Below are 13396 nucleotides of genomic sequence, written 5' to 3' on the forward strand. Positions count from 1 at the left end.
CAAACTCCACACAGAATGAACTCAGACCGCCCCACCTGGGGATCGAACCCAGGACATTCTTGCTGTGAGGCGTCAGTGCTGCCCACTGAGCCACCGTGCCGCCCCCAGCAAAACTTGTGAACTCATAAACCTTGTGTAACCAGTAACTACTGTTCCTGTCATGAATGTAACCAAAGTGTGTAAAACGATATTAAAATCCTAATAAATAAATAAATAAGGCTGCTCAGAGAGCTGATCTCAGTGTAGAACTGCCATGTGACTAACCTTAAACCTTTTCTCGTACAACAGCTGATTATTCTGGATAATAAAGAACCGCCTGCAGAGAAAAACACAGAAATGAAACATTTTTATTATTATTTTATTGTTTTGAGTGCATTTGTGATAGTTTTTATTGTGTATTTAAATAACCAGGTTTGTTTAACGCTTTAAATAGATGTGATCAATTCTAATCCATGCCTGTATGAGATGATTAAAGAGGAATCTTTATACACGGACTAGGCATAACATTATGACCACCTTCCTAATATTGTATTGGCCCCCCTTTTGCTGCCAAAATAGCCCTGACCCGCCGAGGCACGGGCTCCACTAGACCCCTGAAGGTGTGCTGTCGTCTAGCCATCACAGTTTGGCCCTTGTCAAACTGGCTCAAATCCTCACGCATGTCCATTTTTCCTGCTTCTAACATCAACTTTGAGGATAAAATGTTCACTTGCTGCCTAATATATCCCACCTACTAACAGGTGCCGTGATGAAGAGATAATCAGTGTTACTCACTTCACCTGTCAGTGGTCATAATGTTATGCCTAGTCGGTGTATATACTGAATATTACAGCCCAGCACATGATTTAGCTCTCCACAAACCTCTTCCATGTTTTAAACACACTGCTGCTCTTCTTATACAGAAATCCCTCCATGAGGATCCTGTTCTCCACACCCAGGTCGTCCTCCTGTCTCCCCTCATCGTTCGAATCGTCCTGAGAAAAAGTTTGAGGAGGAGCACCGCAAAATATCAAACACAAGAACCTCTGCATCACAGGAGAAACCATCGTGAGTGAGGAGTGGAGACAGTGAAGCTTCACTAAATACAGAATGCTCTTCCACTGGAGCTCACATCCACTGTGATGTCAGAGTGATGTCACAATGCCGGAACATTGCAGAGCGCCTTTCACTGCAGGCTTGAGTTTAGCATTACTATATATGGAAACTACTCCACACATGTACCTGCGTTCAATAACAACCCCAAATCAGAAAGAGTTGGGACAGCATGGAAAAAGCAAATAATAAAAAACACACAACTCTTACATTTACTTTGACTTTTATATAACTGCAGATTGTATGAACCATAATATTTCATGTTTTGTCGGGTCAGCTTCATTTCACTTGTTAATATACATCCATTCCTGCATTTCTGGCTTTCCTCATTCCAAAAAAAGTTGGGACAGTAAAGCATTTACCACTTTTTAATGTCGCCATTCCTTTTCACCACACTTAAAAGACGTTTTGGCACTGAGGAGACCAAGTGATTTAGTGTTTCAGGTGTTATTTTGTCCCGTTCTTCCTGCAAACTGACACATTATGTACACTAACAAAGCCAAAGTAAATACAACCCCAAATCAGAAAAAGTTGGGACAGCATGGAAAAAGCAAATAATAAAAAAACTTAAATTTTTTACATTTACTTTGACTTTTATTTGGTTGCAGACAAGCCTGAAATGCAGGAATGGTTGTTTATTAATAAATGAAATTAAGATAAGTAAATAAAACATGAAATATCTCAGGTTCATCCTGTCTGCAATCAAATAAAAGTCAAAGTAAATGTAAGAAACGCTGTGTTTTTATTTTATTTGCATTTTCCTTACTGTCCCAACTTTTTCTGATTTGAGGTTGTACATTAACAAAGCCAAAGTAAACATATAAAAACACTTTTTTAATTATTTTTCACACAGTCTAAACTTTTTCTGATTTGGGGTTGTATATACGCACAACTGTATATGCTGCATACAGCTCCTTCAACAATTATTGGCAGCCCTGGTAAAGCTAGGTAAAAAGACATATTACCTATTTGTGAATTAGATACATCTCAAAGTAAAGCATTTACCACCTCGTAATGTCGCTGTTCCTTCTCACAACACTTAAAAGACGTTTTGGCTGCAAATGTGTCAGTTTCTTCCTGCAATTTTTGTTTATAAATTCTCCACACATTCTCTATTGGGGACAGGTCAGGACTGCAGACAGGCCAGTCCAGTACCTGTACCCTTGTCCACTGCAGCCATTTTGCATTACAAAATCAAGTCACAGTTCCAACTTTCCAGTTGATTATTATTATTATTACAATTATTAGGTGGCTCCTGGGTAGCACTGTCGCCTCACAGCAAAAAGGTCCTGGCTTCGATTCCCTGGTGGGGTAGTCTGGGTCCTTTCTGTGTGGAGTTTGCATGTTCTCCCCGTGTCTGCGTAACCTAAGTGCTCCTGTTTTCTTCCACAGTCCAAATATATGCAGTCAGGTTCATTGTAGCTACTAAAGTTCCCCTCGGTTTGACAGTGTTTGTTTATTAGGATTTTAACGTCATGTTTTACACTTTGGTTACATTCATGACAGGAACGGTAGTTACTCACTACACAAGGTTCATCAGTTCACAAGTTTAATGTCAAACACAGTCATGGACAATTTAGTCTCCAATTCACCTCACTTGCATGTCTTTGGACTGTGGGTGAAAACTGGAGCACCCGGAGGAAACTTACGCAGACACGGGGAGAACATGCAAACTCCACACAGAAAGGACCCGGACCGTCCCATCTGGGGATCGAACCCAGGACCTTCTTGCTGTGGGACGACAGTGCTACCTACCGAGCCACCACGCCGCCCCAAATATACAAATAAATCAAACGTTTTCAACAACATGCACCACAAGTTTCATTCACACAGTTATATTAAATAATTCTATTCCAGCCGCTCAGGTGGCGATAAAAACACACACTGGAACACCAGAGCTGGGATCTCAAATACATCATATTGAATCTCTGCTCTGCCTGCTGGCTGGGCTGAGCAGCCACATGTACACCAATTGGCCTGTTGTACACCAATTGGCTCCCCACGCGCATCAATGAGCCTTGGCCTGAATATATGTATATGCCAATAATTGTCCTGGCATATAAAATGAGCCACATATATTGCCTTCTTTGCACTGACCACTTTTTGGAGGGGTGATCTACCCTCGTTTGTGTAAGTATAAGGTACAAAGGTGCACTCTATTACCTTACATAAACTTTTATATGACATTCTTCATAATATTTTGGGACTCTAGATCATCTTAACCTGTTTCTTTCTTTAAATACTTTGGTCACCCTGTAATTCTTAAGAGGAATCCAACTATTCCTTCTTTTCGAGGCACTTTAAAAGGCTCTGGTACTGTATAGTTTTTTAAATTATTAATTCTTAGGGTTCATGGAATGAAGTACATTAAAAAATTTTCAGGTTTCCTTATTTGTACAATAAAGTACAATAAATTATTTTTTGTACTTATCCCAGTTTGTTTGGAAGCAGAGGCTCAGCTATAGTTAGGCGCCCTGGAGCTGTGAGACTTTACCCCTTGCTCAAAGTCCCATTAGTGGCTTCTTAGCAGAGCAGAGAATCAAACCCACAACATTTTGATTGACAACATTGCTCCCCACTGAGCTACTACTGCTACTACTTCTAAGGAAGAGGACAGGGAAGGTTATGGCTGACCCCTCACGCTCGGGTCACTCCCTGGCCAAAGGTTTTCATCTCAGTGAAGACTAATGGTGAGAGCCTTAATGACACAGCTTCTCTCCCCAGATTATCATCCTCCTAAACAAGGACCATTCCCATATCCCTCTACCCATGTATACACTGTATATATCGTACCTAGTCCTCCTGATTAAGAGCCTCTCACACTTTTCCATTCTGCAGTCCGTGCACATACACTGCCTGGCCAATAAAAAGGTCACCACCTGGATTTAACTAAGCAAATAGGTAAGAGCCTCCCATTTGATAATTACTGCATGGGTGATTATGTTTCAGCTGGCAACAAGTTAGTTAACCCTAACTGATGCAGTGAGAAGCTTCTCATTTGTTAAACAAGCATGTTGAAAGACACATCCTGTGGTCGTGGAAAAGATGTTAATCTGTTTCAGAAGGGTCAAATTATTGGCATGCATCAAGCAGAGAAAACATGTAAGGAGAAGCTGAAACTACTAAAATCGGGTTAAGAACTGTCCAACACATTATTAAAAAGTGGAAGGACAGTGGGGGGGAATCATCATCTTCCAGGAAGGAATGTGGTCGAAAAAAAATCTTGAATGCTCGTGATCGGCAATCACTTAAACGTTTGGTGAAATCAGATGGTAGAAAAACTCCAGTAGAACTCAGGGATGTTTAATAGTGAAAGTAAGAGCATTTCCACACTCACAATGCAAAGGAAACTCAAGGGATTGGGACTAAACAGCTGTGTAGCCTTAAGAAAACCACTTGTCAGTGAGGCAAACCGGCAAAAACGGCTTCAGTTTGCTAGGGAGCATAAAGATGGGACTCTGGAGCAATGGAAGAAGGTCAGGTGGTCTGATGAGTCCAGATTTACCCTGTTCCAGAGTGGTGGGCGCATCAGGGTAAGAAGAGAGGTGGCTGAAGTCATGCACGCATCATGCCTAGTGCCTACCGTACAAGCCTGTGGGGGCAGTGCTATGATCTGGGGTTGCTGCAGGTCTAGGTTCAACGACATTATGCGCCCAAAGAATGAGGTCAGCTGACTACCTGAATATACTGAACCACCAGGTTATTCCATCAATGGATTTTTTCTTCCCTGATGGCACGGGCATTTTCCAAGATGACAATGCCAGGATTCATCGGGCTCAAATTGTAAAGGAGTGGTTCAGGGAGCATGAGACATCATTTTCACACATGGATTAGCCACCACAGAGTCCAGACCTGAACCCCATTGAGAATCTTTGTGATGTGCTGGAGAAGACTTTGCGCAGTGGTCCAAATCTCCCATCATCAATACAAGATCTTGGGGAAAAATTAATGCAACTCTGGACAGAAATAAATGTTGTGACATTGCAGAAGCTTGTGGAAACGATGCCACAGCGAATGCGTGCCGTTATCAAAGCTAAAGGCGGTCCAACCAAATATGTGTGACCTTTTTTTTGGCCAGGCAGTGTATATGCACCTTAAAATATTGTCTATATATCCCATATTCTGTCTATACTGTATACAGGGTCTGTGTGAAAACCTCGTGATCTCTCTACATAGACACATTTTACATCATCCTACACTCCTGAGAAGAGGGCATGTCTAAATTCCTAGATTCCTTAAAATGCTCCTACTGAGGTGCCTTACCAACAGAGATCTTTTTAAATGTAAATAAATTCTCAGTGATTTTTAATTGGTATAAAGGTGCACATGTTAGGGTGCCTGCGACGTCTGGTGAACATACCACCAGTTCCCAGCGTTGCAGGCGTTACAGAACAAAGAGCAGCATGGCCTCAAATAGGAGGCCAGCTGATTAGGGCAACGACCTGCAGCTGTCAGCTCCCTATTTAAGGGGGCGTCGCCAGTCTGCAGGCGTCGCACCTTTGTTCTGTGTTTGTCACACGGCTGCTCTGCACCAGCCATTCCTTTTATCAGGGCAAGAACGGTTACCCCAGGCGCTTCCTAGAGCGGTTGGGTGTGTAAGCTGTAAGGCTGAGGTAACTAGGGTTTTTGTTTCACTGATTAGGGAGAGCCGGTGCGATTAGGTGCAGCCCTCGCGCTGCGGTTGTTTTGGCTTTGCCGCTTGTTCCCTGCTTGCCAAGCTAGCAGCGGGTTAGCTTTGGGCTAACAGCCACATTCCGCAGGCCATTAAAGGCGTGTGTTTTTCCCGGGCTATTCTCTGCCTGTTTGGTGCAGCGGTAACTCTCCGCTCCTCCACTCGAGAATCCCCGGTTCTAATCCACTCATTTGAACCTTGTGTCAAAGTAAATATCGGTTTCTTCCCAGCCTCTAAATGCTGGTGACACAACCGATTTGCTGCTGTTAAATAGCACCCTTGTGTTAGTTTTGTCTCTGTAACGGATTATTTCCATATTTCCCCCTCTTTTCAACTGCCTCTTATTTAGTAGGCGAGCCTGTTGTCCTGGCTACACCGTAGCTTAGTGGGACTTACCATTGCACTGCGAGTGCGCGACCCGGGTTCGCGCCTCGCTTCAGCTCCTTTTCTATTTCTTTGTTTTGTGTTTCCTTTTCAGTTGCCAGCGACACCAGCGGCCTCGTTCGGGATTTCCCGAATTGTCTTCTGTTTGAGTTTTGTTTATGTTGTACTGTATTTATATTATTTATTGTTAATAAATATTATTTTTTGCTCCGCACCTTTGGGTCCTACGCCTCTCTCATTATAACAGAAAGGTGCGACCAGTTATGGACCCAGCGGAGAGTCCCCCTGTGGCTGACGTGCTTCGTCACCAGGGGGTTGCTTTAGGGCGACACGAGCTGGCGCTTTCAGAGCTGGCACAGCGGGTAACCGAAATTGCCCAGCTGTTGCCATCTTGGGGTGCCGGTTCGGGTTCCCCCAACCATCCTCCCGCTTCTTCAGCGGTTCTGGTAGGAGTCGAAACCCCCATTCCGCCCCCCGAGCGTTTTTCAGGGGAGGCGAAGAAATGTCGAGGTTTCCTCCTACAATGCTCCCTCACGTTCGAGCTTCAGCCGTCCCGCTTCCCTTCTGAGCGCTCCAAGGTTGCGTTTATAATATCTTTGCTGACAGGCAAAGCCTTGGAGTGGGCTACTGCCCTCTGGGAACAGAACGCTCCAGAGTGTTCTTCAGAGTCTCTGTTCAAGGAGGCTCTGAAGGATACTTTCTTTCATCCCACAGGGGGAAGGGAAGCGGGCCCGCGTTTGCTCGAGCTGTCCCAAGGGGGGCGCTCAGTCGCCGATTACGTCATCGAGTTTCGCACTCTGGCGGCTGAGTGTGGTTGGGACGAGGGGGCATTAGCCGCCATTTTTCACCGCGGTCTAGGAGAGAGAATTAAAGACGAGCTGGCCACTCGAGAACTTCCCACTTCTCTAAAGGTCTTCTATCTCCTAGCCACCTCAATCGACACCCGACTCCGACAACGAACCCGGGAGCGAGGGTCTCACCCACCCTATTGTCGGCCTCAAGGCCAGCCCCGGCCCGTTTCGGGAGATCAGGACCCAGAACCCATGCAACTGGGATCGACCCGGGGGGCCGCCCCACGACCATCCAACTCCGCCTCGAGAGGCCGACCTCGGTTAAACGAGTAGGCCGCTCTCGGGGCAGGGAGTCGAGGGCGAGCCGTACCATCATCCCTGAACAGGGCCTCTTCCTTAGCGCGTCGTTGCGTTGGGAGTCTGGGGCTACTGATCTCCAGGTCTGTGTCGATTCAGGCGCGGTGGAAAATTTCATAGATCGCCATCTGGTGCACGGGTTGGGGATTGATCTTCAACCATTACGAGTCCCCATAGTGGTTCATGCTGTGGATGACCGGGCGGTGGCCGGGAGTCCAATCACATTTCAAACGCCTCCTCTCACGATGCGTTTGGGGAGTCATGAGGAGCGGGTCACATTTTTAGTGACCCAGGTTCCTCAACTCCAAGTGGTTCTGGGGCACTCGTGGTTGAAGAAACACAACCCTCTAATTGATTGGCAAACCGGGTCAATCTTTGCCTGGGGAACACGGTGCCAAGATGCTTGCCTGCTGCCAGCAAGCATGTCATCGGCACCACCATCGCCTGTTGCGATGACCCCTGATTTGGCCCGGGTACCCCCCGTGTACCATGACCTACATGAGGTATTTAGCAAGTCCCGGGCGCGGGACTTGCCCCCACACAGACCTTTTGATTGTTCGATCAATTTGCTTCCTGGCACTTCTCCTCCTAGGGGGCGCCTCTTCTCCCTGTCGGGACCGGAGAGAATCGCCATGGAGGAGTATGTCAAGGAGGCACTCGATCAGGGGTTCATCCAACCATCGTCCTCCCCAGCTGGGGCAGGATTCTTCTTTGTGGGTAAGAAGGATGGAACCTTGCGCCCCTGTATCGATTATCGAGGTCTGAACGCTATAACGGTTAAGGATCGTTATCCGCTGCCGCTGATGGCCACAGCTTTTGAAGCTCTTCAGCGGGCTTCCATTTTTACGAAGCTAGATTTACGCAGCGCGTATAACTTGATCCGTATCCGGCGAGGGGATGAATGGAAGACTGCGTTCATTACGCCCACGGGACACTATGAATATCTAGTGATGCCCTTTGGGTTAATGAATGCCCCCGCGGTCTTCCAACGCTTTATCAATGAGGCTTTGCGGGAGGCCCTTGACAGATACGTCTATGTCTATCTGGACGATATCTTAATCTTTAGCCGATCCATCGAAGAACACGTCAGGCACGTTCGTCGGGTTCTCCAGCTTTTGCTCGACCATCATTTGTTCGTCAAGCTGGAGAAGTCCGTTTTCCATACCCCATCAGTGTCTTTTTTGGGGTTTATAATTTCCCAAGGTGCCCTGCGAATGGATCCGGCTAAGATCAAATCTGTGGAGGATTGGCCAACTCCTAGTTCCGTACGCCATGTGCAAAGATTTCTGGGCTTTGCAAACTTTTTCCGGCGGTTCATTCGGAACTTCAGTTCGGTCGCCGCTCCTTTGACGGCTCTCACAGGGAAGGGTCCGTTTAAATGGACGGTGCAGGCCCAACAAGCCTTCAATAGGCTCAAGTCTCTCTTGACAACTGCTCCTGTATTGCAGTTGCCCGACCCAGAGGAACCTTTCATAGTAGAAGTGGATGCCTCTGACATTGGGGTTGGGGCGGTTTTGTCCCAGAGAGGGGGTCCGGAAAAGAAGCTCCACCCATGCGCTTTCTTTTCGCACCGTCTAACTCCTGCTGAGCGTAACTACCCGGTAGGAGATAAGGAGCTTTTGGCCATCAAGCTGGCGCTTGATGAGTGGCGACATTGGCTAGAGGGGGCGAAACATCCCTTCCTTGTCTGGACAGACCATAAGAATCTGTCGTTTATCCAGCAAGCGAAGCGGATGAATTCCCGTCAGGCTCGGTGGTCACTTTTTTTTGGTCGGTTTCATTTCACCCTGTCTTATAGACCAGGGTCGAAAAATGTAAAGCCTGACTCGTTGTCTAGGCAGTGGGAACCGACCAGACCGGAAACCGACCCTGATCCTATCATTCCCCCTAGTCAAATTGCTGCCCCAGTAACATGGGGTATATTCAAAACAGTGAGAGACGCTCAAGTTGTTGAGCCCGACCCAGGTGGAGGTCCGCCTGACCGGATGTTTGTACCATCAACAGTCCGTCGTCAGGTGTTTGAATGGGCTCACGCGTCCTCATTTGCGGCTCACCCAGGAGTCTCTAAGACCCTGGTGTTCTTGCGTCGAAGGTTCTGGTGGCCGGGGATGGAGAGTCAGGTTAAGGACTTTGTCCGTACCTGCGCTGTCTGTGCGACTAATAAAAGCACACGAGAGCGTCCTCGTGGACTCCTCCATCCATTACCAGTACCCTCTAGACCGTGGTCCCACCTGGCACTGGATTTTGTCACGGGTTTGCCAAAATCCAGGGGATTCACGGTGGTACTGGTGATTGTAGACCGGTTCACTAAATCTTGCCTTTTCGTTCCGATGCCCAAGCTCCCGTCCGCCATGGCTACCGCACAGGCTGTTCTGCAACATGTGGTGAGAGCACATGGGGTCCCGTCCGACATTGTGTCGGATCGGGGTCCACAGTTCATTAGCCAGTGCTGGCGAGCCTTTTGCCAACTTCTTGGCGCGACGGCCAGCTTATCCTCGGGATATCATCCCGAGTCCAACGGGCAATCGGAGCGGGTCATTCAAGATCTAGGCAAGATGCTTCGGTGCTTGACTGCAGGTAATCCAGCCACTTGGGCGGATAAGCTGTTGTGGGCTGAATTTGCTCACAATACCCTGCACCATGCCGCTCTGGGTATGTCACCATTTGAGGCACAGTTCGGCTATCCCCCTCCGCTGTTTCCTGATCAGGAACAAGAGGTTGCGGTGCCGACTGTGCAGCAACATATCCGTCGCTGCCGCGCCGCCTGGCGGAAAGCAAGACAGGCCCTTTTGGCCTCTCAGCGCTCCATGAAGCGCAATGCTGACCGTAGGCGGCAGCCGGCTCTTACGTTCCGTCCGGGCCAACGTGTCCTCCTATCGACGAGGGATCTCCCCGTCAAAGGTACCACTCACAAGCTGGCACCGAGGTACATTGGCCCGTTCAAGGTAGTCCGACGGATTAACCCGGTGACATATAGGTTGGAGTTGCCCCCCAGGATGAAGGCGCATCCGACCTTCCATGTCTCCCAACTTCGCCCGTTCGCGGGTAGGGGAGCTTTACCCCCCCCACAACCTCCCGCCCCTCGTATCATCCAGGGTGCCCCTGCATTTACGGTCCGCCGTCTCCTGGATAGCAGGAAAGTGCAGGGCAGCACCCAATACCTGGTGGATTGGGAAGGTTACGGCCCCGAGGAACGTTCATGGGTACCGGCTCGACGCATCCTGGACCCTGAACTGATCCGTGAGTACCGAAGAAACCGGTCCGCGGGTCTTGGGACCTCGGGAGCTGTCCCTAGAGGGGGGGGTCCTGTTAGGGTGCCTGCGACGTCTGGTGAACATACCACCAGTTCCCAGCGTTGCAGGCGTTACAGAACAAAGAGCAGCATGGCCTCAAATAGGAGGCCAGCTGATTAGGGCAACGACCTGCAGCTGTCAGCTCCCTATTTAAGGGGGCGTCGCCAGTCTGCAGGCGTCGCACCTTTGTTCTGTGTTTGTCACACGGCTGCTCTGCACCAGCCATTCCTTTTATCAGGGCAAGAACGGTTACCCCAGGCGCTTCCTAGAGCGGTTGGGTGTGTAAGCTGTAAGGCTGAGGTAACTAGGGTTTTTGTTTCACTGATTAGGGAGAGCCGGTGCGATTAGGTGCAGCCCTCGCGCTGCGGTTGTTTTGGCTTTGCCGCTTGTTCCCTGCTTGCCAAGCTAGCAGCGGGTTAGCTTTGGGCTAACAGCCACATTCCGCAGGCCATTAAAGGCGTGTGTTTTTCCCGGGCTATTCTCTGCCTGTTTGGTGCAGCGGTAACTCTCCGCTCCTCCACTCGAGAATCCCCGGTTCTAATCCACTCATTTGAACCTTGTGTCAAAGTAAATATCGGTTTCTTCCCAGCCTCTAAATGCTGGTGACACAACCGATTTGCTGCTGTTAAATAGCACCCTTGTGTTAGTTTTGTCTCTGTAACGGATTATTTCCATATTTCCCCCTCTTTTCAACTGCCTCTTATTTAGTAGGCGAGCCTGTTGTCCTGGCTACACCGTAGCTTAGTGGGACTTACCATTGCACTGCGAGTGCGCGACCCGGGTTCGCGCCTCGCTTCAGCTCCTTTTCTATTTCTTTGTTTTGTGTTTCCTTTTCAGTTGCCAGCGACACCAGCGGCCTCGTTCGGGATTTCCCGAATTGTCTTCTGTTTGAGTTTTGTTTATGTTGTACTGTATTTATATTATTTATTGTTAATAAATATTATTTTTTGCTCCGCACCTTTGGGTCCTACGCCTCTCTCATTATAACAGCACAAGTGTCGTTTATTTGTAAATTCAGGCTCGTCAGGGACAGTTTAACTGTTTGCGGTACACGGAGGGAGACGCGGGTTGCTAGCGGGTTGTGTCGCCTCAGCCCGTTGGTTTAAATGGCCTGATATAGTAATAGTAATAGTAAGCTAAATAAGTAGTGCATCTAAATAATCTAAATTATGAGTTCAATGTCTTATTAGAATCCTCTCTGCTGAGGCAGCTGATTAGGTAGGTAGTAGGCAGCAAGGCAGCTCACTAGGTTTTCAGACAGACACAGAACATGGTTTGATCTTATCTGCTGAACCCGGAGGGAACATGCAATCTCCATACATAAAGGACCTGGTCCGCTCCTGAGAATCAAGCCCGACACCTTCTCGCTGACCACCAGGTCCTACAATAACACCAGTCGCCACCCAATGGTAGATAAATATATGCTGCCACTTTGTTCATCGTAGCCATTTCCTCTTACAGTATCACTGTGTTGATGAGTTTGGTTGGAAGGAACTCCAGTGGTCTGCACAGAGCCCTGACCTGAACAGCTTAGTGATGAATTGACATGTCGACTATGAGCCAGACCATATCATCTAACATGGCTGATCATACAAATGGTCTTCAGAAGTCGAGGTACTGGACCAGAAATCATATAGTTGCCAGTTCAAGCCCCACATCTGCCTCATTGCCACTGCTGGGTCCCTGCAAGGCTTCTAACTCTTAGTTGCTTGGACTGTATACATACGGTCACAACTGTAAGCTGCTCTGGATAAAAAGCATCTGCTAAATGTCATAAATGTAAATAAATGTAAATCTTCACAGACACACTGAAATGTTATAAAAAGCTTTTACAGAAGATTGAAGACCATTACAGCCATTAAAACAAGGTGCTCCATATTTTTAATATCATTATTACTATTACTGTTATTACTATTATTATTATTTTTATTGATGTTATTGTTCTTTTAAGGTAAATACACAGCAATAGTTGTAAATTGTGTGTGTGTGTGTGTGTGTGTGTGTGTGTGTAGAGATGAATTGTGTGTGGACATCAGTGGTTCTCTCTCTTTTGTAGTAAGTATTTCTTTATCTCTCTGTTCATTGATCACTTGTAAAAGTGTGTGTCTGTGTGTGTGTGTGTGTGTAATGATTGTGTAATGAGTGTGTGTATAATGTAACGTGTTTTAATAATGGTTGTGTTTATTGTGTGTGTGCATAATGATTGAGTAACGCGTGTGTACAACCCGGGTTCGCGCCTCGCTTCAGCTCCTTTTCTATTTCTTTGTTTTGTGTTTCCTTTTCAGTTGCCAGCGACACCAGCGGCCTCGTTCGGGATTTCCCGAATTGTCTTCTGTTTGAGTTTTGTTTATGTTGTACTGTATTTATATTATTTATTGTTAATAAATATTATTTTTTGCTCCGCACCTTTGGGTCCTACGCCTCTCTCATTATAACAGCACAAGTGTCGTTTATTTGTAAATTCAGGCTCGTCAGGGACAGTTTAACTGTTTGCGGTACACGGAGGGAGACGCGGGTTGCTAGCGGGTTGTGTCGCCTCAGCCCGTTGGTTTAAATGGCCTGATATAGTAATAGTAATAGTAAGCTAAATAAGTAGTGCATCTAAATAATCTAAATTATGAGTTCAATGTCTTATTAGAATCCTCTCTGCTGAGGCAGCTGATTAGGTAGGTAGTAGGCAGCAAGGCAGCTCACTAGGTTTTCAGACAGACACAGAACATGGTTTGATCTTATCTGCTGAACCCGGAGGGAACATGCAATCTCCATACATAAAGGACCTGGTCCGCTCCTGAGAATCAAGCCCGACA

Source organism: Trichomycterus rosablanca, chromosome 2 (assembly GCF_030014385.1).
Source record: "Trichomycterus rosablanca isolate fTriRos1 chromosome 2, fTriRos1.hap1, whole genome shotgun sequence".
NCBI lineage: Eukaryota > Metazoa > Chordata > Actinopteri > Siluriformes > Trichomycteridae > Trichomycterus > Trichomycterus rosablanca.